This window comes from Schistocerca piceifrons, chromosome 2 (assembly GCF_021461385.2).
Source record: "Schistocerca piceifrons isolate TAMUIC-IGC-003096 chromosome 2, iqSchPice1.1, whole genome shotgun sequence".
NCBI lineage: Eukaryota > Metazoa > Arthropoda > Insecta > Orthoptera > Acrididae > Schistocerca > Schistocerca piceifrons.
The window spans coordinates 175,534,176-175,555,388 of NC_060139.1; positions in this window are offsets into that span (position 1 = coordinate 175,534,176).

A 21,213-nucleotide genomic window follows, 5' to 3' on the forward strand; every position below is an offset into this window, starting at 1 on the left:
GCTGTGGAGAACCACAGCGCTAATGAGCGGTGAAAAGTCTCAGACCATGACGCAACAGCTGTATTTTATAATCTCTGACCGCGCGCCCGATTGCAGTACGCCATCAAGAACGGAGGATGAATCTTTGGCAATGTCAGTCAATCGTGCTGGCAGAAAGTTATAAAAATCGCTAAGAAAACGACCGCTGAGGGTTCGGAGACCAAAGTAAACAGGCAACACGTCACTTAATTATAACGCCGAGAAATGAAGCTTACATTCACCGTAAGTGGTCGTAAAGCTGAAGAGGATGCGTAAAAATATTTTTGCCAAGTGGCGATTAAAAAACTTCTATCATTAAGAAGTTGGGTTCTACGGACGTACAACATATCGATGTACATTTTCGGAAAGGGATACGCAATGTGCCATCGCCAACTGCTATCGGAGATACGACTATACGGAGTGTCTACTTTATAGGCTGAATGAATGTTTGACTATTAAAACTCATTGTCAGTATGTTTTACTGGACAGCGAATGTTCCTTAGAAAGGAAAATAATGTCGCGTGTACCCTAAGGAAGCGTAGTAGGACCTCTGATGTTATCAATGCACATAAACGATTTATCAGATGGGATCAGCATGTAAGGTACCCCTTATTCGCAGATAAAAGTGCATTTTACTTCGTTTACAATTTTGCTATTCCACATACTTGAAGTGAGTGTATCAACGCTGCAATATCTATGGAGTAAGGAGCGAAGGATAGGTTCCCACATTGCCTAGCAGAGGGGTTGGCCAGTGGGATGAGGTGCTGATGCAGAAATCACTCGTCGCTTCACCAAAGAGACACGTAGGGAAAGTACATATATGCTGACGTGAATCAAGCAATTGTTATTAATAATTATTTGCTAACAAATGTTTCCTTTTGCCTCTCAGGTATTAGGTCATAAATACTATCCTTCAGTAATTTTATAGTGCCAAGAAAAGTTGATATTAATAAATAAAAGAACAATTTTGGCATAGCAGAAGATGTAGGGTCTCATGCGAACCATACCGATTGTACGCTCAAGTTACAGACTGCACGACACAGTCGTCAGTCATCGATAGGAGGCCTTTCGATCTAGTCATGCGGTGGACCAGGCACTCGTGCCGTTAATAGTTGGCTTATAATCAGTGTGAACAAGTTAACTGTACGGTGTTTCTTAAATAAACGTGCCATAATGGCATCCCGCGTAAAAATTATTTTTAAAAAATACTTCTTCCCAGTTATTTACCTAAAACATAAATAGTAGTACTGCACTTTCAGAATCCGACGGCGCTGCTACGGCTCTGCAAGTGATCGTAAAAACACGAGAGCATCTCCACATAACAGATAGGAAAAATTACTACAGAACTCGAGTGGGAAAGCGTGGCCAGTTACACGTACGCCCCTTATACCACCATCTGTGGACTCAATGACTAAACTGAGACATTTCTGGGGTTTAGTACGACTGGGGGCATTCCTGCAAGCAACACTATGAGATTCTTCGCTGACAGGAAAGCTTCGTCGCTACACGATTTTAAGGAAATGCAGGTACAATTGGGTAACCTTTCAGCTTGTTGTACCGAATGGAGTCAATGTAAAAGATTTGGATAATTACAGACTCAAAAACTTTTTGCATGAATCCGCTTCCCAGAACTCCTGAAGATAGACGCTGACTGTGGATATTGTATCACAGACACAGTCCCTTTGAGCAGAGATGTCACTAAACCCGCCCAAAGACGTGAACAACCATGTATGAGCAGCACCTATTAGACGTAGGAGGTCCGGCAGACGTTCAATTCCAGTCATTCCACCAGGACGGAGGTACACGGCTCGTGTTGTCTGTAGTTCAACCATGCCTAGACGGTCAATACCGCCGTTCGATCGCGTCCGCATTCTTACTTTCTGCCAGGAAGGGCTCTCAACAAGCGAAGTGACCAGGCGTCTCGGAGTGAACCAAAGCGATGTTGTTCGGACATGGAGGAGATAAATAGAGATAGGAATTGTCGACGACCTGCCTCGCACAGGCCGCCCAAGGGCTACTACGCAGTGGAAGACCGCTACCTACGGATTATGGTTCTGAGGAACCCTGACAGCAACGCCACCGTGTTGAATAATACTTTTCCCTGCAGCCACAGGGCGGCGTGTTACGACTAAAACTGTGCGCAATAGGCTGCAAGACGTGAAACGTCACTCCCGACGTCCTTGGCGAGGTCCATCTTTGCAACCACGACACCATGCAGCGCGGTACAGATGAGCACAACAACGCGCCGAATGGACCGCTCAGGATTGGCATCACGTTCTCTTCAACGATGAGCGTCGCCTATGCCACCAACCACACAATCTTGGAGGCAACCCGGTCAGGCTGAACGCCTTAGACACACTGTCCAGCGAGTGCAACAAGTTGGAGGTTACCTGCTGTTTTGGGGTGATATTATGTGGGCCGACGTACGCCGCTGGTGGTCATGGAAGGCGGCGTAATGGCTGTGCGATACGTGAATGCCATCCTCCGATAGTGCACCCATATTGGCAGCATATTGGCGATTCATTCGTCTTCATGTAAGACAATTCGTGCCCCCATCGGGCACATCTTACGAATGACTTCCTTCAGGATAACGTTATCGCTCGACTAGAGTGGCCAGCATGTTCTCCAGACATGAACTCTATTGAAGATGCCTGAGATAGGTTGAAAAGGGCTGTTTATGGACGACGTGACCCATCAACCACTCTGAGGAATCTACGCCGAATTGCCGTTGAGGAGTGGGTCAACCTGGACCAACAGTGCCTTGATGAACTTGTGGATTGTATGCCATGACGAATACAGGCATGCATCAATGCAAGATGACGTGCTACTGAGTATTAGAGGTACCGATGTGTAAAGCTATCTGGGTCACCACCTCTGAATTTCTGTCTGTATGGTGGTGTAACATGCAATGTGTGGTTTCCACGAGCATTAAAAATGGCGGAAATGATATTTATGTTGATCTCTGTTCCAATTTTCTGTACAGTTTCCAGAACTCCCAGAACCGAGGTGATGCTAAACTCTTTTTGATTTGTGTAGAAGATAATGCCTATAACAAAGGAAAACGTTTCGACATTGTGCGATTACAAGATCAGTGTCTGAACACTTTTGGGGCTAATACTAAGCAGCGATGTGAAACCGCACAATCATATACAACTGTCAGTCAAAAAATAGTGCCTCCTATTTTTTTAAATTCCTAAATAAAGTTCGTTAAGCGAAAAATTCGAATCTGACGCTATTCCTCAAAACCTCTTCTCCAATCCACTGCTGTAATAACTTTCTGTGACAACAGATGTCAGTACTGCAGTTGCCTGCAAAATGGCCTGTATCGATGTTCGTATTAGACAGCATTCCGTAGTATAATTCTTAAATGATGACGGTGAAAGTCTATTCGCAATGTTGAACGACTGAAAAATGTTTGAGGTGATGCAGGTGTGGCAGATCAGCACAGTTAGACGAAGGGTTTGTCGCTGTAATGAAGCTGAAGGATGAACCCAGTCGGTTGACGAAACGCGGCGCGGGATGCCAGTGACTGCTGTGACTCTACACGACATTCAGGGAGTCGATGACATCATTTGTGGTGACCGCAGATGATTTATCTGGCGCTGCCTCCCTCAGTAAAAGCAGTGTGATGACGATTATTCAACAACTGGGATTCTCAAAGGTTTGTGCAGCATGGGTGCCAAGAACGTTAACCGACCAGAATAAAGATACAAGAAAAGCGACTGGCTCTCGTCACTTGCAGTCGTTCCTTTTGGAGGGAGAGGAGCGCCTGTAAAAATCTGTGACCGGAGACGAAACACGGATTCATTTTTTTGGAATCATAACCAAAGCTGCAATCAATGGAATGACATCACAGAAACTCGCCGAAGAAGAAAAAGTTAGAAACTGTGCGATCGGTAGGGAAATTTATGGCTACAGCATTCTGGGTGCTAGGTCGGTGCAGCCCATTCGAAAGTGTAAGGGAAGTTCTTCGGAAACGTGAATGGAAATCGTTGGATAGAAGACGACGTAGTTGTCGCGAAACCCTGTCGGGCAAATTGAGAGAAGCTATTCGACGGAGACTGCGACAGTTCTGCTGCCACCAAGCTGTATCCCGCGAGGGTATCATAAGAGTCAGATAAGAGAAACTATGGCGCTCACACAGACATAATAGACAATCATTCTTTCCTCGCTCATTGCGGGAATGGAATGGGGCAGAAGATACATAATATTACTAAGTATTGCCTTCCGCCATGTACCATTAGAGATTATATGCGGAGGTATACCACATTGTGGAAGCGTAGTTTTCCAGCATAGCCAGGTGATTAGGTATCATTTGTGCTAACAATCCTACAATATTGCAATTACCTCGATTTAGAAGATACGTTGATCTGTCTGAAACTGCAATAATTGTAAAAGATTAAAATGTGTGTTGAAAACTTGGCTGCAGCGGCCCCCTCCAACTCTTTTATAGCTTCTGGGTTATACAATAGTGGTTTGTGCAGACTGCAGAAATGTCAAGCAGTCGGGAAGTGCAAAAATATTTTGGACATGAGAAGAGCTGGGAATTTCTCTATCGTATATCAATACACACTGGCAGTACGTAGAATACGAAATATCGTAATAATACAACGTACGTTACTGGAATTTATGGAATTTTGTGTTAGATTTCCAGGTTCATTACCATCAACCAGGGAATGGCAGAATCGATTGCCGATTGCTTCGATCAGATCTCTCAGAGGTTCTTGATACTTCCTTGCTACAGTCTCTTGCACTACAGTTTGCTCGGACGGCCGCGTCACATACAACAAAAATTGATTTACCCAATCTGTATTTCACAGAATTGCATCGCGCTTGAGCTGTTCTTGTTCTATTCAGCCTTGTTCACTCGTTCCTAGAAAGATTCATTCCCGGATGTTCTTGCGTAGGCTCTTCGATAACTAACAGGTTGATACTTGTCCATCTTCCTTCTCATTAATCTAGAGAACCGATGTTTCGTTCCGCATCTCCCAGAATTCCGGGACATCACACATACTTAGGGTAGTTGATTTGTGCTCATTTGAATATGCAAGTTTGACGGTCAGCTGCCTGTTCTCGTCTTAGCTCAGGCGGTGTAGTGTTGGTGAGCGCAGACAGATTCTAAGATACCAACTACTACGAGTACCATCATGGTTTCGTTCAGTTATACTGCAGATTTTTTTAGTAAGTGCACACAGCTCTGAGTATCTGTGTTCTGCATGGGGCTTATTTTGTAGTTATTACTTTGATCTGATTCGAAGATACCGACTAGTTTCACTCAGTTATACTGCAGTTTTTTTTTTATAGCAAGTGCACACATTCCGAGTAGCTGTGTTCTGCATGGGGCTTATTTTGTAGTCATTCCATTGATCTGAATATAATTGCACACTATTATACGGTCGAATAGATCATAGCAATTACTGTTATGCGAAGGATAACGATATTAGTTCGACATTTCATTTTTTGGCTAGTATGTTGAAACTTGAGTCAAAATTGGTGATCACGAAGTACACGAAGGAATTCTGCTATCTAAGCAGTAAAATAACTCATGACAGCAGACTAATACTGCCAAAGAGGGCATTCCTGGCCAAGAAAAGGCTACTAGTATAAAAAAAATGGCTTTAATCTGAGAAAGAAATTTCTGAGAGTGTACGTTTGGAAGACAGCATTGGGCTGTGGGAAATTCGCAAAGAAGAGAATGGAAGAATTTGAGTTGTGGTGTTACAGAAGAATGCTGAAAATTAGGTGGACTGTCACGGTAAGGAATGAGAAGGTTCCCCACAGGATCGGCGAGGAAAGAAATATGTGGAAAACACCGACAAGAAGGAGGGACAGGACGACAGGACATCTGTTAACAACACGTCAGGGAATAACTTTCATGGTACTAGAGGAAGCTGTAGAATAAACAATAAATCAATAGCAGAGGTTGAAAATGTCCGCCTGTGGTTGCTGAATGGTCAAAAAAAAAAAAAATGGCTCTGAGCACTATAGAACTTAAATTCTGAGGTCATCAGTCCCCTAGAACTTACAACTACTTAAAACCTAACTAACCTAAGGACATCACACACATCCATGCTCGAGGCAGGATTCGAACCTGCGACCGTAGCCGTCGCGCGGTTCCAGACTGTAGCGCCTAGAACAACTCGGCCACCCGGCCGGCAGCTGAGTGGTCAGCGCGAGGGAATGTCATACCCAACAGCCGGCGTTCCATTACCGACTGGGTCGGATATTTTCTCCGTTCAGGGACTGGATGTTGTGTTGTCCTTATCCTCATCGTTTCATCCTCGTCGACGCACAAGTCGCCGAAGTGGCGTCAACTCGAAAGACTTGCACCAGGCGATCGGGCCACCCGACTGGAGGCCCTAGCCACATGGCATTTCCATTTTATAGGTTGAAAATACCGCTTCAGTAGTAAATTTCTTTTATTTTCACACGACCGGATTCGGACTGTTATAAGCCTATCTTCAGGTGTTGTAGCTGTGCTGTGGTCTCCGAGCGCCGCGTGTACCAGGCGCGGTGTGCTGCCTATGAGCGCAGAACAGGGAGTGAAAAATTAAGAAATTTACAATTGAATGGGTATTTTCAACTTCTTCTAAAATGCTCAGTTTGGATGTTCTTCCAACAGGATTGTTTGTAACAAATAAATAATTGCGAATGTAGGTTTCAAGCTCTACTCTGATGGAAGGGTTGGCACAGGATAGGAATTCGCGGCGGACCGCATGTAATCAATCAGATAACTGATGAACAAGGAAAAAAAGTTGAAGCTTTTCTTTGTACGGTACGTTAATGGGAGGTCTCGCAAAACATAGAGCTATCGATGTACTCTCTTCCCAGCGAATGTTATCTTTAGTAGCTTAGTCTCTAGACTTATTTGTAGTGCATACACCTGATTTTTAAGGGATTATGGAATGACCTCCATTTTTTATGTCTTTTGTTGAAATTCTCTCTACTTCTTCGAGTGAGTTGTGTTGACTAGGTCGTCTGTGTAGCTTAATTTCTGAAATATAGTAGGTGGAATATCACTGATATTAATATTAAATGGCAGTGGTGCATGTACCGATCGTTGAATAAACCTGTTTCTGATTTTGTACGACGAGCTAGTGGTAAATTCAGCTGTGGCATTGAATGGTCGATTTATTAACATTAGATCATTAACATGTCCTTAATTAGTTGTGTAAGCTGCGCGCTAGGTATGCATTGTTTGAGGTTTGGGTTAAGACCTTCAAGGCTTCAAGAAGGCAGTAAAAGGAACAACGGAGAAAAGGAGTAAGGTAAGCAGTCGACGGGGAGCCATTAAATAGCAGGCGACGAGGTTATTGGACTAAGAAAGAGCCGCCTGTTAATGGCCAGAGTCAAAGGAGCCGACGCCACCTCGGGTAGCGTGCGAATGGCGCGGGACTTCTCCGCCAGCTGGGTCTGCAAATTGAAAAGGAAATGAGCAAACTGAATTAAAGTTTCTTCCCACTCTTTCGGGCGCATCTGCATTTAGCTACCACCTCTCTTCTTATCTACGCCCGATTATCTCCCATTTTGCTTACTTGTTTAGAGCTCGTTTCACCGTTCGTTAAAAGGATAAACGTGATTTTCGCAGACAGTTCTTCATTGTGTGTTGCAACTACGATTGCTTTGGTGTTACGAAACAATACAAATTAAGTAATTTAAATGTATTGTATCACAGAGATATACCAAGATACATTTAGCAAAATTGCCGTAATGCACATATTAAGTGATTTGGATATTAAAAGCTGCAATCGAAACGGAGGGAGAATGAGTAACATAGTGAATTCGTGTTTTGGTGGAGCAGCTGTGAAATTCCTGCATGCTCGTTGTCTAGAAAACGTCACTAGCCAATAAGTAAATATTGGCGAAAATTACTTTTTCAATAATAGTGACAAACTAAACTAACTTTCGCGATGTCGAGCGACCGCCGTGTCAACCTCTGCCGTTTGGCATCAAGCGGATGCGGCGTGGAGGGGCATGGGCTCTACACATCGCTCGCCTTGTCATTCAAGCGCTTCCTTGCTGTCACGAGGCTGAATATACGCCGCTCCAGTCCTCATACCAAGGAAAAACCCGTGGCCCTAACGGGATATGAACTCCGGTCCTCCGCATGAGAGTCAGACGCACAGAGCACTCGACGAAGGAGGTGAACCTTCAACAAAACTACTTAAGCTAATATGCATGTCACCATAGACATACAGGGTTGGTAAATTAAAATAGACCTGAGAAGTCTTTTCAGACCCGCTAGGATAGCCGAGAGCGCTAACGCGCTGCTTCCTGGACTGGGATGCCGCGCCGGCCCCGGATCGAATCCGCCCGGCGGATTAACGACGAAGGCCGTTGTGGCGACCAGCCTGTATGTGGTTTTTAGGCGGTTTTCAACATCCTGCTAGGTGAATACCTGGCTGGTCCCCACGTCCCGACTCAGTTTCACGACTCGCAGACATTTGAAAGACATTCACACTATTTCACGATTTACACGAGACACAGACAGCTGCGGTAAACTAATTCCGTCCCAGCGGGTATGGGGTGGCGGCAGGAAGGGCATCCGGCCACCCCTTAAAATTCACCATGCCAAATCCGTACTTAACCCTGCCAACCCTGCGTACGGTGCGGGATAAAGGCAGTAGCACAAGAAGAAGAAGTCTTTTTCAGAGTTTCTTGATAACGTAATATTAACAGAAAACAGATCATTACAAAACCATCCAAAATGAGACTACACCATGAAAAGAAACAAGTCTCCCTCCGGACAGGCCTTGAGGCTCAACAATACCGACCGGCCGCCGTGCCATCCTCAACCCTTAGGCGTCACCAGATGAGGGTATGGTGGAGGTGCATGTGGTCAGCACACCGCTCTCCCAGCCGTTGTCAGTTTTCGTGACGAGTGCCGCTACTTCTCAGTCAAATAGGTCTTCAGTTGGCCTCACTAGGGGTGAGTACACCCCACAGCACTCGGCAGACCCGGACGGTGACTCATCCAAATGTTAGCCAAGCCCACTTAGCTTTTGTGATCTGATGGGAACCAGAGTTACCACTGCAGCAAGGCCGTTGGTGCACCGTCGAAACAGTTCTAAAGTGCACGACAGTCTGCACCAGGAGTCTGGAAACTTCTTAACGATCGTTGGTTGTGATAGTGGGAATTAGAAATGTTTGGCTGCAGAATACTATCAAAACTGTAATTAATATCTATCCTTATAAAGTTCTGTTGTGAATGAGTTAAGTTTACATAGCAATCTGCACGATTTCAGCTATATCGATGGTCTGAGAGTGACATCGAAAAATTAGGGTCCTAAATTTTTCACTTGGTTCATTATCTCCGAATATATAAACTCACAGAACAAAAGCTATTATGTATACGAAAATTTTCATATGTACACTGAAAAGCCGTTGCGTATTGTTGCGACTGGTATTCGATGCGAACTTTAAGAACCAATTTTAATTTGGCCACCCTATGCTAAATGCTACGTTGCACGACGAAAACTGCGGAATATACCAGAGCGTAACTGGGTTATAGCAATTTTAGTTTCTTATGAAAAGTGTTAGACGCGTCATTGCCCAAGGAAAACAGTTTTCCCATTGTCGATGAAATATCCTCTACTAGGAATCAATACAAGAGGGTATTGGTACTTTACTTTCCGTGGTCGGTCAAGAAAGTTCAAATTCTCTTCCTCCAAAATTCAGCAGCTTTAATGACTTTGTCACTGCTCAGAAATAGATCTTCCGCTGTGAAAACTAACTTCATCGGTGGGCAGATGAGCAAATCTTCTGCGTTTTTTCACATACACTGGTCATCTTCAGAGTAGCTCCAATAAACTATGTTTACTTTGCGATTTGCGACTCTTGTTCTTAATCTATTCAGTACTCTCCCTGCACTATACTGTAGTTGCTGCCCTTGTGTGTTTTCCTTTTGAAATGCAGGTTTATATTTTGCGGAGAGTCCAACCACAAAGGTAGGCGGCGTGTTTCAGGCGGGCATTCTAGCGATACTGTCCTTTGGATAAAGCTCTTCCTTGACTCAGGACGAGTTGTAATCGTTTGGAGGTTATACAGTAAGTACCGTGAGTCGATTTACTGCTCTCTTCCTCTCTACTTCGTTGACTACTTTGCGTCTGGTATTTGGTCGCCGCAAGCGGGCAAATTTTATGGTCAGGTTTAGGTCTCAGGTGTTCGGCGACAATCCTGATATTCTCATTTAAATCGACGACTAGTTGTTAGGAGCGACTAGACGCCTTCGATACTGGGTAAACATCAGAGAGTTGTGATAAATACTGTTAAAATAACTGTTTCTAATATTAATGAGAAAGTACCAGAGGATGAGAGGAGCAGACAAGCGTCGGACAAAAATTTGGGAACGCCTAACGAAATTCATGCTTGAACGTTTATGCAGGTTCTGCTGTTGTATTTGACCAAGAACGGCACTCTTGCAATGTCCTCAGTACGTTACAAGTGTCCATCGTGGGAAGAACACTGTTCTGCGTAGTTGTGAATGCCTTACGTCGAAGCTAAGTGAATTCGAACGTGGGCAAATTGTTGGTGCTCGTAGGCAACGTACCAAAAGTGTTTGGTATTTCGTGAGGCACTATTTTGAAGATTTATAATATATTCAGAGAAAGCAGGAAAACATCATCCGCTTAGTCACAACGCTGATGAAACTGTTGAGTGATTGTGACAGACGGTCATTCGAGAAGAATGTAATGAAAAATAAGATTACATCTTCAAAAGTCACTGCAGAATGGAATGTCGCACTTACGAAGTCTGCCAGCACCAAAACAATACGAAGGGAGCTCCATAAGCAGGATACTGCACAGCGAGTTGGAGTTCCAAAACCACTCACCAGCGATGCTAATGCTCATAACAGTAAAACTTGGTATCGAAGGCATAAAATCTGGATTATGGAGCAATGGAAGAAAGTCTTGTTGCACACATTCTCCAACTTCTGGACGAGTTTACACCCCAAGAGTGAAAAATGGCGGGGTGTTCGTTGATGATTTGGGGGCCACAAGATTAACTGGGAAGGTCAGGTCACTGTCAAGGATTATGAGACCACTATGGCTGATCAGGTACATCGTTTTTCCTCCAATGTTGATACTGTGTTGTGAGGGCCACTTGTAATGTTATGTGTGCCTCACAGCTTTTTTTTTTCTTTAACTAATTTGTGCATGATTTTATTCTCAGAAGCTCAGTAATGTATGTAAATGTGATTAAAAAAGTACTTGAAGTGAAGTGAAGCGCAGCTGGACAGCAAGAAACTCCTTAGCGCGCAATCCCCGCAACGATAGTATTTGAGAATCTTTGAGTATGGACTCAAAAAAAAAAAAAAAAAGAAAAGACAATTGATTTTATTAAAAAAAAGACTGTTAATCTGTATCTTGTGGAAGGAGGACGTGTTGCTAGGCCGTCGCTCAGAACGTATTGTTACATTTAATGAAAATTGATATTTTAGTGATAAAATCGAGTGAAGTATGTGTAAGAGTTGCCAAACATTTATGTATACAAATTTTCTGGAAGTGAAGAATAGAAATACCTTGTTTTTGTAAAAGGAGGTGAACTTCATTGTCGTCGCCGTCTATTAATTGACAGAATTGTAAGTGTACGAAGTTCACTAAAATACAGGAAAAGAAATGCATTCTCTATAGTTTTCATTCAATAAGTAACAACCTTTCATAATTTCTTAATTACAGTAATTGGCTAATGTTCTTGTACAATAGTATGGTGCTGAACTCCACTGACCAACTTTGATGTAGCAGGAAGAGTAGTTTGAAGGAAGTTTGTGTGTCAAGCAATCTCCTTTTCTCACGAAGAGCAGATTGCGGTTTGATCTTACTTACTTACAACAGTGATCCCTTAGGTATGAAAAGCTATGAAAACTTGGACTCAAAGCTATCCGTAACAGGGCCAAGTACTAACAGAGTCGTATTTTAAACCTCAAAGAACAATAACTTCCTCCAAATTGCAATACGTCAACAACTGGTGCAGAAGCTGATCACTCAAGGAGGCAGCAACCAAAATTCAGGTACCAGTTTCGACTTAAAGTAAAAATATCAATCAAAAATCAATCTCTCTCTCTCCAAACACATATACAAATATTGATTTTATTATTATAAAAAAAGTCATTTAGCTCACATCGTCCTGGACTGGTTTCTGGAGCGCGAGAATGAAATGTCTCATCTTCTTCGCCCACCACGGCCACTAGATCGCAGTGTTATTGAACCTCTGTCGTGTACTTTGGAGAGAAGGGTGTGTGATCTTTCTTCACCTCCGTCATCGTTACCTGAACTTGCCGGTATTTTGCAGGAAAAATTGTATAAGATTCCCTTGGAAGCCACGTATGACCTACTTTTAGCCATTGCGAGACGACTGGAAGCTATTTTGGTCATCATAATATGTTGTATTTTTGGTGTTTCCTCATTTTCGTCCACCCCTGTACATAACCAAGGAAATACGAGAAAATATGTATTGGCTGTAGTATTAATGACACAGATTTTTGCTCGGAAGACTATCGCTACTGGGTGGAAAACGTTATTGAACCACGCGGTTTTTAATTATTTTGCAATACATTTTAAGGCAAAATATGGCGTTGTCTTTGGAAGTAATTCGATTAGGTTATCGTATTTACAAAAAAGAATGCCGTGTACCTTTTAAGGTGGATGACATCGGAAGTTCACTGAGGCTTCTTGCGGATGATGCTGTAGTATATCGAGAGGTTGTAACAATGGAAAATTCTACTGAAATGCAGGAGGACCTGCAGCGAATTGACGCATGGTGCAGGGAATGGCAATTGAATCTCAATGTAGACAAGTGTAATGTGCTGCGAATACATAGAAAGAAAGATCCCATATCATTTAGCTACAATATAGCAGGTCAGCAACTGAAAGCAGTTATTTCCATAAATTATCTGGGAGTAGGCATTAGGAGGGATTTAAAATGGAATGGCCGTATAAAATTAATCATCGGTAAAGCAGATGCCAGACAGAGATTCATTGGGAGAATCCTAATGAAATGCAGTCCGAAAACAAAGGAAGTAGGTTACAGTACACTTGTTCGCCCACTGCTTGAATACTGCTCACCGGTGTGGGATCCGTACCAGATAGGGTTGGTAGAAGAGATAGAGAAGATCCAACGGAGAGCAGCGCGCTTCGTTACAGGATCATTTAGTAATCCCGAGGGCGTTACGGAGATGATAGATAAATTCCAGTGGAAGACTCTGCAAGAGAGACGCTCAGTAGCTCGGTACGGGCTTTTGTTGAAGTTTCGAAAACATGCCTTCATCGAGGAGTCAAGCAGTATATTGCTCCCTCCTACGTATATCTGGCGAAGAAACCATAGGATAAAATCAGAGAGATTTGAGCCTACACAGAGGCAAACCGACAATCTTTCTTTCCACGAACAATACGAGACTGGAATAGAAGGGAGAACCGATAGAGGTATTCAAGGTACCCTCCGCCACACACCTTCAGGTGGCTTGGAGTATGGATATAGATGTAGATTTAAGGTACTTAAAAGCCCTATTAGTGTTCCACTCTTTTCTAGCGTTTATTCTGTCGTGCTGATTTGGCACATTAATTTTGACTTTGCGGCCGGACTCACTTTCTGTCGCCACAGATGTCGGTTAACACAAGGAAGAGAAGTAGCGTGGCCCACCAATGAATAGTGTAAACTGAGTTCTGTGAGTTGTATGCTATCTTTGCATCGCATTTTCTATGGCAGAGGCTGGAGACGATATAACACCGCAACTCTGTGGATGATCACACATTTTCCACGGGTTTTACTAAGTTTGTTTTATTAGTTGTGCTGAATATTATTCTTGTAAATATGTTGTCAAGTTGCAAATGCTATTTGTTATTTAAGAAAGAAAATACGCATGGGATGTTAACATTTTGTAAGTAGACACGCTGGCCTAGTCAGGGAAAAGCCATTGTCAAAGAGTATAATAAATTGTGAATGTATTATGGCTGGGCGTGCGAGCACGCCAAGAAAGATGGGAGTCGCGAGGAGATTGTTCTTGTCATTGATTATGTGTATTCGCCGGTGTGGCTATGCAAAAGTGCGGAGAAAAAGTCTGTTCCCGAAGTGCAGTGAAAACTGAAATGTTCCTTTTGGCGAATATTTAATGTGGGCGAGCTATATGTATGACATTTATTGGGCGCAGTACAAATGCACCAAGAGTAATTCACATAACATTGTTTTTGGCTGTGGTATGGCAAGAAGCTCAACCTGTGCCCTATTTTACAGCTAAATGAAGCCGCTCGACAAACCAACGGCATCATAAAGTGAAGTAAGATCTGGACGTTTTATAACTAGAAGCGTAACAGCCTCACCAGCGTAGTTGGAAATTTATTCCTTAAATAACATTGTTTTCGTGGATATTGTCACGTAAATAATTATCCTAAGTCGTTATCCAAGTAGTATCCATCCTATCCCTCTGTACGAACCGAGGTAACCAGAAAATGAACCGAAAATGAAGTGAACGTTAATTTATTAGATTATCAAAGCATATTTTTTTCTACTTTTGGACAATCACGTAATAATTAAATCTTTGGCTGTAGTATGAACAATGTCAGAAACGGAATGATGTAAAAACGAGTATTAATTGATTTGCTAAAAACAGAGTAACTTTCATAATAAAAAATTGGTACTAAAACTTTGCGTAACTTGGACACTGAATTTCACTGACAAAGCACAGATTCTAATTTATAGCTCATGGCATAACTTAAAACTTTTATTACAAAAAAAAATATCAGAGTAACTGCTAGGTAAATGACAGTCCTTACCAATGAGTAAATTCAAACAATCTTTCTGCTTGCTACATTTACGACAGTCAGTATTACGATGAGTTACGCAACAATAAGTTTCTGTACACAGCAAGTAAAGAATCGTACAGCAAGTAAAGAAGTACTAGAAAGTATGCGTTAGGTACTGTTCCTGCGTCATGACGCCAATAACTATTCTTACGTAAGATTACTTACGAGTATAAAGCTAATTTTCAATTTAATTATTCTTGTTTAGGTGAGGAACTGGAGACCGTTGGTTATTTTCATTAATGACTTACTTTGAAAACCTTTTTTTTCAAATTTTCCACTAACTACTGTTAATTAAAAATTATTTTACGTAATAAAAATATATAAAGCTAACTGATCTTTGTTTCTGATAGTCATTGCTAAAGTAATGAGCAGTGACGATTCGGTTATAACTCCATCTATTTCTCTCGGTTTTGTATTACTATTCGGAGTAGATGCCTTTTCCCCACAGATTAGCGACTTTAGGTGCACGGTCATATAGAAAAGCCTAATTAGCAGGAGAGGTAGGAGGGTAGCATTTGCCTAAACAAGACTGGATAACCGCCTTAACAAAACACTCAGTCTTTCGAGTGTAACAAACCAACAATCGTTAATTAACCTCGCACTTTCGATCAACGTTTGGCCCATCTCTTTGCAACGTCAGGTAATGCGATACACGTTAAGCAGGTTAAAAATGAAAAAAAAAGCAAGTAGATGATGTGATACAACGTATAGTTGTCTGATAACGAACTCACGACGAATGATAAGTTTACTTTATTAACAAAAAGTATTTCATGTCAATATGAAACATCTTTGTATATGGTGCTACATCACGAAGAGGCAGATGCAGGCTGAGCATAAAATCTCTCCACTACCACAAAAATTTATTTCTATGAAACTATGGTAGATTCAGCTGTGTGATTTGTCGGTAGCTCAACTGATGAACTTTTTTTATGGATTCACTTCCATTTATACTCCGTTTGTTTCTCTTAGAAAGTCTAGACGGTACTCAGTCTCTGTCCATGGATTTGCCAACGAGTCTTTCGTCACTGCCTCTATGACATCTCGCATTCTGTCATAAGAGTAAGCACACCCAGACTGGTTAACGGAACATTTTATCCTTAACGTAACGCATCAGAGAAAGCTAAGACGGGTTATGCCTGGACGGTGTGGTGGCCATGATGTTAGAATGTCTGTCGTTCCATCTGTCTGGAAATATTTAATGCAAGACACGGTGAACAAATAAACCCTCAGTGTGGCGGTGCTTCATCTTGTTGAAACACTACCCACGGCAAAAATTCCCGTAACTGCTGTGTCATAGAATATTTAGAAATGTTTCCATAAAAACTTCATCAGTTTCATTTGCAAAACTGTGTATGCATAAAAACCTTAGGGTTTAGCTGTAATTCGCAGAAAACTGGGTAGCATAGTTTCTTAGAAATAACATTTCTTATTCATGGGAAGACTTTATGCTCATCTTTCATTACGAGAGAAATAAATGACTTCGTGAATAACAACATTTCTAGGTTCTGTTCCTCTGAACTAATGTCCTCCTTTTGCCTTAATAGTGATACAGCTTCTGCTTCAAACGACTGATGAGAGCCGAGCGGTCTAAGGCGCTGCAGTCATGGATGTGCGGCTGATCCCGGCGGAGGTTCGAGTCCCTCTTGGGCATGGGTGTGTGTGTTTGACGTTAGGATAATTTAGGTTAAGTAGCGTGTAAGCTTAGGGACTGATGACCTTAGCAGTTAAGTCCGATGAGATTTCACACACGTTTTTTGACTGATGAGAGAGTTTTAGTACTACAACGAAAGGTGCACGTTATTCAACTCACAAACTCACACGGGAACCTCCCCATCGCACCCCCCTCAGATTTAGTTATAAGTTGGCACAGTGGATAGGCCTTGAAAAAGTGAACACAGATCAATCGAGAAAACAGGAAGACGTTGTGTGGAACTATGAAAAAAATTAGTAAAATATACAAACTGAGTAGTCCACGCGCAAGATAGGCAACATCAAGGAAGATGTGAAATAAGGAACGCCGTGGTCCCGTGGTTAGCGTGCTTAGCTGCAGAACAAGAGGTCCTTGGTTGAAATCTTCCCTCGGCTGAAAACTTTACTTTCTTTGTTTTCGCAAAGTTATGATCTGTCCGTTCGTTCATTGACGTCTCTGTTCACTGCAATAAGTTTAGTGTCCGTGTTTTGCGACCTCACCGCAAAACCGTGCGATTAGTAGACGAAAGGACGTGCCTCTCCAATGGGAACCGAAAACATTTGATCCCAAGGTCATAGGTCAACCGATTCCTCCACAGGAAAACACGTCTGATATATTCTATACGACACTGGTGACGGCACGTGCGTCACATGACAGGAATATGTTGTCGACCCACCTAACGTGTACATGGGTAAAAAGATTCTTCTACCTTGCCCGATTTAGGTTTTTCTTGTGGATGTGATAATCACTAGCAAAAAAGTGATGAAAACATAAGAGTTTGTCACATAAACTGAAAATAAGGAATTAAACTTTTCACTCGAGGGAAGACTTGAACCTAAGACCTCTCGTTCCGTAGCTGCTCTCGCTAACCACAGGACCACGGCGCTCCTAGACTCCCATTGTCCTTGATGTTGCCTATCTTCGCATGCACTACTCAGTTTGTATATTTTACTAATTTTTTTCATAGTTCCACACAACTTCTTCCTGTTTTCTCGATTAATCTGTGTTCAGTTTTTCAAGGCCTATCCACTGTGCCAACTTATAACTAAATCTGAGGGGGGTGCGATGGGGAGGTTCCCTTGTCATTGCAAAAAGATGATCATTAAAATATTCAGTGACAAATCCTCGTAACCGTTGGTCAATAGTGTTCGCGTAACACTGTAGCGCTTAAATAATAGCGCAGGCATTTTCCGTTTCTGAAATGGGACTGTGGTTTAATATGCTACGTATATGACATTCTTAATTAAACAATTAGAGACCCATTACTCTCCAAAATTGTTCTCGGTAAAGAAATCACTTCTGTTGTGTGTGCATCAAGTTGAGCACCTCATTTTTTTGTTAATCTGATGTGAAGTTCGTTACACTAGTAAGAAACTGTATCGTGCGGGCAGCGTATCACTCAACTCACTGGACGGTCAGACTAACGAGCGTTGTCAGGTACTGCACGCTACTAGATACGTCGTTTCTTCTGAATGGAGCTAACCGCCACCTGCGTTCCTCATTTATTTGTGAATGGAACGGGTCTCTGTAAAACACAATACTCACAGTTTCATGAATGTCACAGAAATTATGCAGGTATATTTGGCGATTATTTGAGAGAGTTATCGTAATGCCTCAAGTCCTTGGGCCAGAATGAGGTTAATAACAAAATATCGCTAAATTCCTAGTTCTAATAATTAGACATACTTTATTTAGAGCGAAATGAACTATACATCACATTGTTGAAAACTTGCGCATGGGTTCCGAAAGTATCTGACAAGGAAATGGTCCAATCTGACACGTCAATACCCATCCTGAAAGTTTTTACAGTGGAAGAATTGGACAGAAGAAATGCATTGTCAAAATTTTAGCCGTAAAGACTCACTGCGAGTATTTTTTAAAAATTGTTGAAGGTAATCGGTTTTGTAGCACGAAGAACCGTTTATGACAGCGGTTTGTACAGCCCCTCATTGCTTAACGCACGATCAGCCGTGAGAAGAGAGCATAGCGCCGCGTAATGGTAATATCCAGAATGATACAAGCGAAACTGAAGATCCATGGTGGATCAGTCCCGTCTCTTATTAACTTATGCGTTATGAATCTATCTATTGCTATCGATACTGTATCTTTAAATTTGAGCCATCCATAATTAGCTTGGAAGGAATGGAGACTCCATCTTAGGAAGGCATCAAGCGAATTTTTATCTGTTGCTTTAAACAGATATATTTTGCGTTTATTTTTAGTGGTTTCGGTTGATATGGTTTTGGGCCTCGCTACAATGACCCTGTGTTCCCTAATCCCTGTATCCGTCATGACGCTCTCTATTAGATCAGGATTATTTTTGGCCAAGAGGTCAAGTGTGTTTTCGCAACCATTTACAATTCGTGTGGGCTCATGAACTAATTGTTTAAAGTAATTCTCAGAGAAAGCATTTAGTACAATTTCGGAATATGTTTTCTGTCTACCACCGGCTTTGAACTTGTATTTTCGCCAAAAAATCGAGGGTAGACTGCAGTCTCCACCAATTATAACTGTATGAGTGGGTTACTTATTTGTAATGAGATTCAAGTTTTCTTTGAACCGTTCAGCTATTATATCATCTGAGTCGGGGAGTCGGTAGAAGGAGCCAATTTTTATTTTGGTACGGCTGCTGAATATAACCTCTACCCATGGTAATTCGCAGGAACTATCTATCTCAACTTCACTACAAGATAAACTACTACCAACAGACACAAACACACCACCACCTACTTTATTTAATCTATCCTTTCTGAACACGGTTTGCGACTCTGTAAAAATTTCGGCAGAATTTATCTCCATCTTTATCCAGCTTTCTGTTCCTATAACGATTTAAGCTTCAGTTCTTTCTATCAGCGCTTGAAGCTCTGGAACTTTTCCAACACAGCTACGACAATTTACAATACAATACCGACTGTTGCTTGGTCGATTCTCGTCGTTTCTTTGTCCTGTACCCTTTGTGACTGAAACCCTTCTTGTGTTTTCCCGAGACTGTGTAACCTAAAAAACCTCCCAGTCCACGTCACACAGCCCGTGCTACCCGTGTAGCCGCCTCCTGTGTGTAGTGTACACCTGACCTATTTAGCGGAACCCGAAACCCCACCACCCTATGGCATAAGTCGAAGAATCTGCAGCCTACACAGTCGTAGAACAGTCTGAGCCTCTGATTCAGACCCTCCACTCGGCTCTGTGCCAAAGGTCCGCAATCGGTCCTGTCGACGATGCTGCAGATAGTGAGCTCTGCCTTCATCTCGGTAGCAAGACTGGCAGTCTTCACCAACTCAGATAGCTGCCAGAAACCAGAGGGGATCTCTTGCGATCCCTAGCGACACACGTCATTAGTGCTGAAATGAGCCACCACCTGCAGTTGGCTGCACTCTGTACCCTTCATGGCATCCGGAAGGACCCTTTTCACATCGTGGATGACTCCCCCCGGTATGCACACGGAGTGCCTCGTGGCGCTGGTTTCTGAACTTCTGGTATCGGCTGCGTTATATAGCAAATTGTTAAACTCACAAATAAGCTTAAGGCGTGAGTCACGTATACCAATACGAGGTATTGGTAATTCATTGGGATTTTGTTGTAGCAGACAGATAGGCATCAGTTATATGATAAATATTTATATCGAAAGTTCCAAAAAACTAACTCATCTCATGTCTTGAAAGCGAAAACCACTAACACACCACACCTGACTTGTCAACCATAAGTTCCAAACTGAAGATACATGTCTACCACACTAAAGTTCGAAAAACACTAGATTTGGATATTTGGATGTTTGCCCCGTGTGCACCTTTGCCCCCGCCTACACCATATGTTAGAAAGGCTGGGGATAATTTCTCAAAGAGAAACTAAATACGAAATATTGAACCTCACGAAGAAAACCTTTCAAGTAATAATGTAAGCATAAATGGACGAATAATCTCAAGTGGTTTCGTGTAGTGGCTGAAAGTGTCTGTTATGTTACAGTATCAACTTTTATTATGTAGAATTCAGGCTATGACGAACAAATCATTTTTGACCCGAAGCAGTCGAATAAATTGACTGGTTGCAATCGATGTCGGGTTTCTGAAAAGAACGGCGAGCTGAACGGAATTGTATAGCTACGAATACAAATGTACAGCAAACTAGGTCGCTCTAACTTCTTGGCCACACGCAGGCAAACGTGGCGGAAAAAAGGACGCGTGTGTCTTTGGTGGTAGAGCTAATCGCAAACATGGCGGCCGCGGGGCGTGTGGGAAGTAATTTGTGTTTCAAAGGCGGACACGTGGCGGCGCCGGGCGCTCTGCGCTGTTGACAGAGGCAACAGCAGCCGCCTTCATTACCGTCGTGCCCCACCGCGCGCCTCCCTCCACCAGTACACCGACACCCTCAGCACACGCTGACGTCGCCCTCGTCAAGAAGTCCGCTTCCCTCGTTACGAATCACCGCTGCTTTATAGTAAATGTGTGTGGTGTCTACGTAGAACATCGCAATCTGTCCAGCGGCGTATCTAGGCAAAAGAAGCTGAGGCACGTGCCGTGGATAATATTTCTGTATGGGGTGCAGTTTAGCAAATGTCGACGACGAGGCGATATTCGAGATCAGCCAAGTTATTTATCGTTGTGAAAAATGGGTTGCATTGAAGGATGAATATGTAGAGAAAAATACAGTTTCGTGGCCGCTGATAGAGTTTTTTGAAATTATAATTAAAAAGTTATCATAGTTCCACGT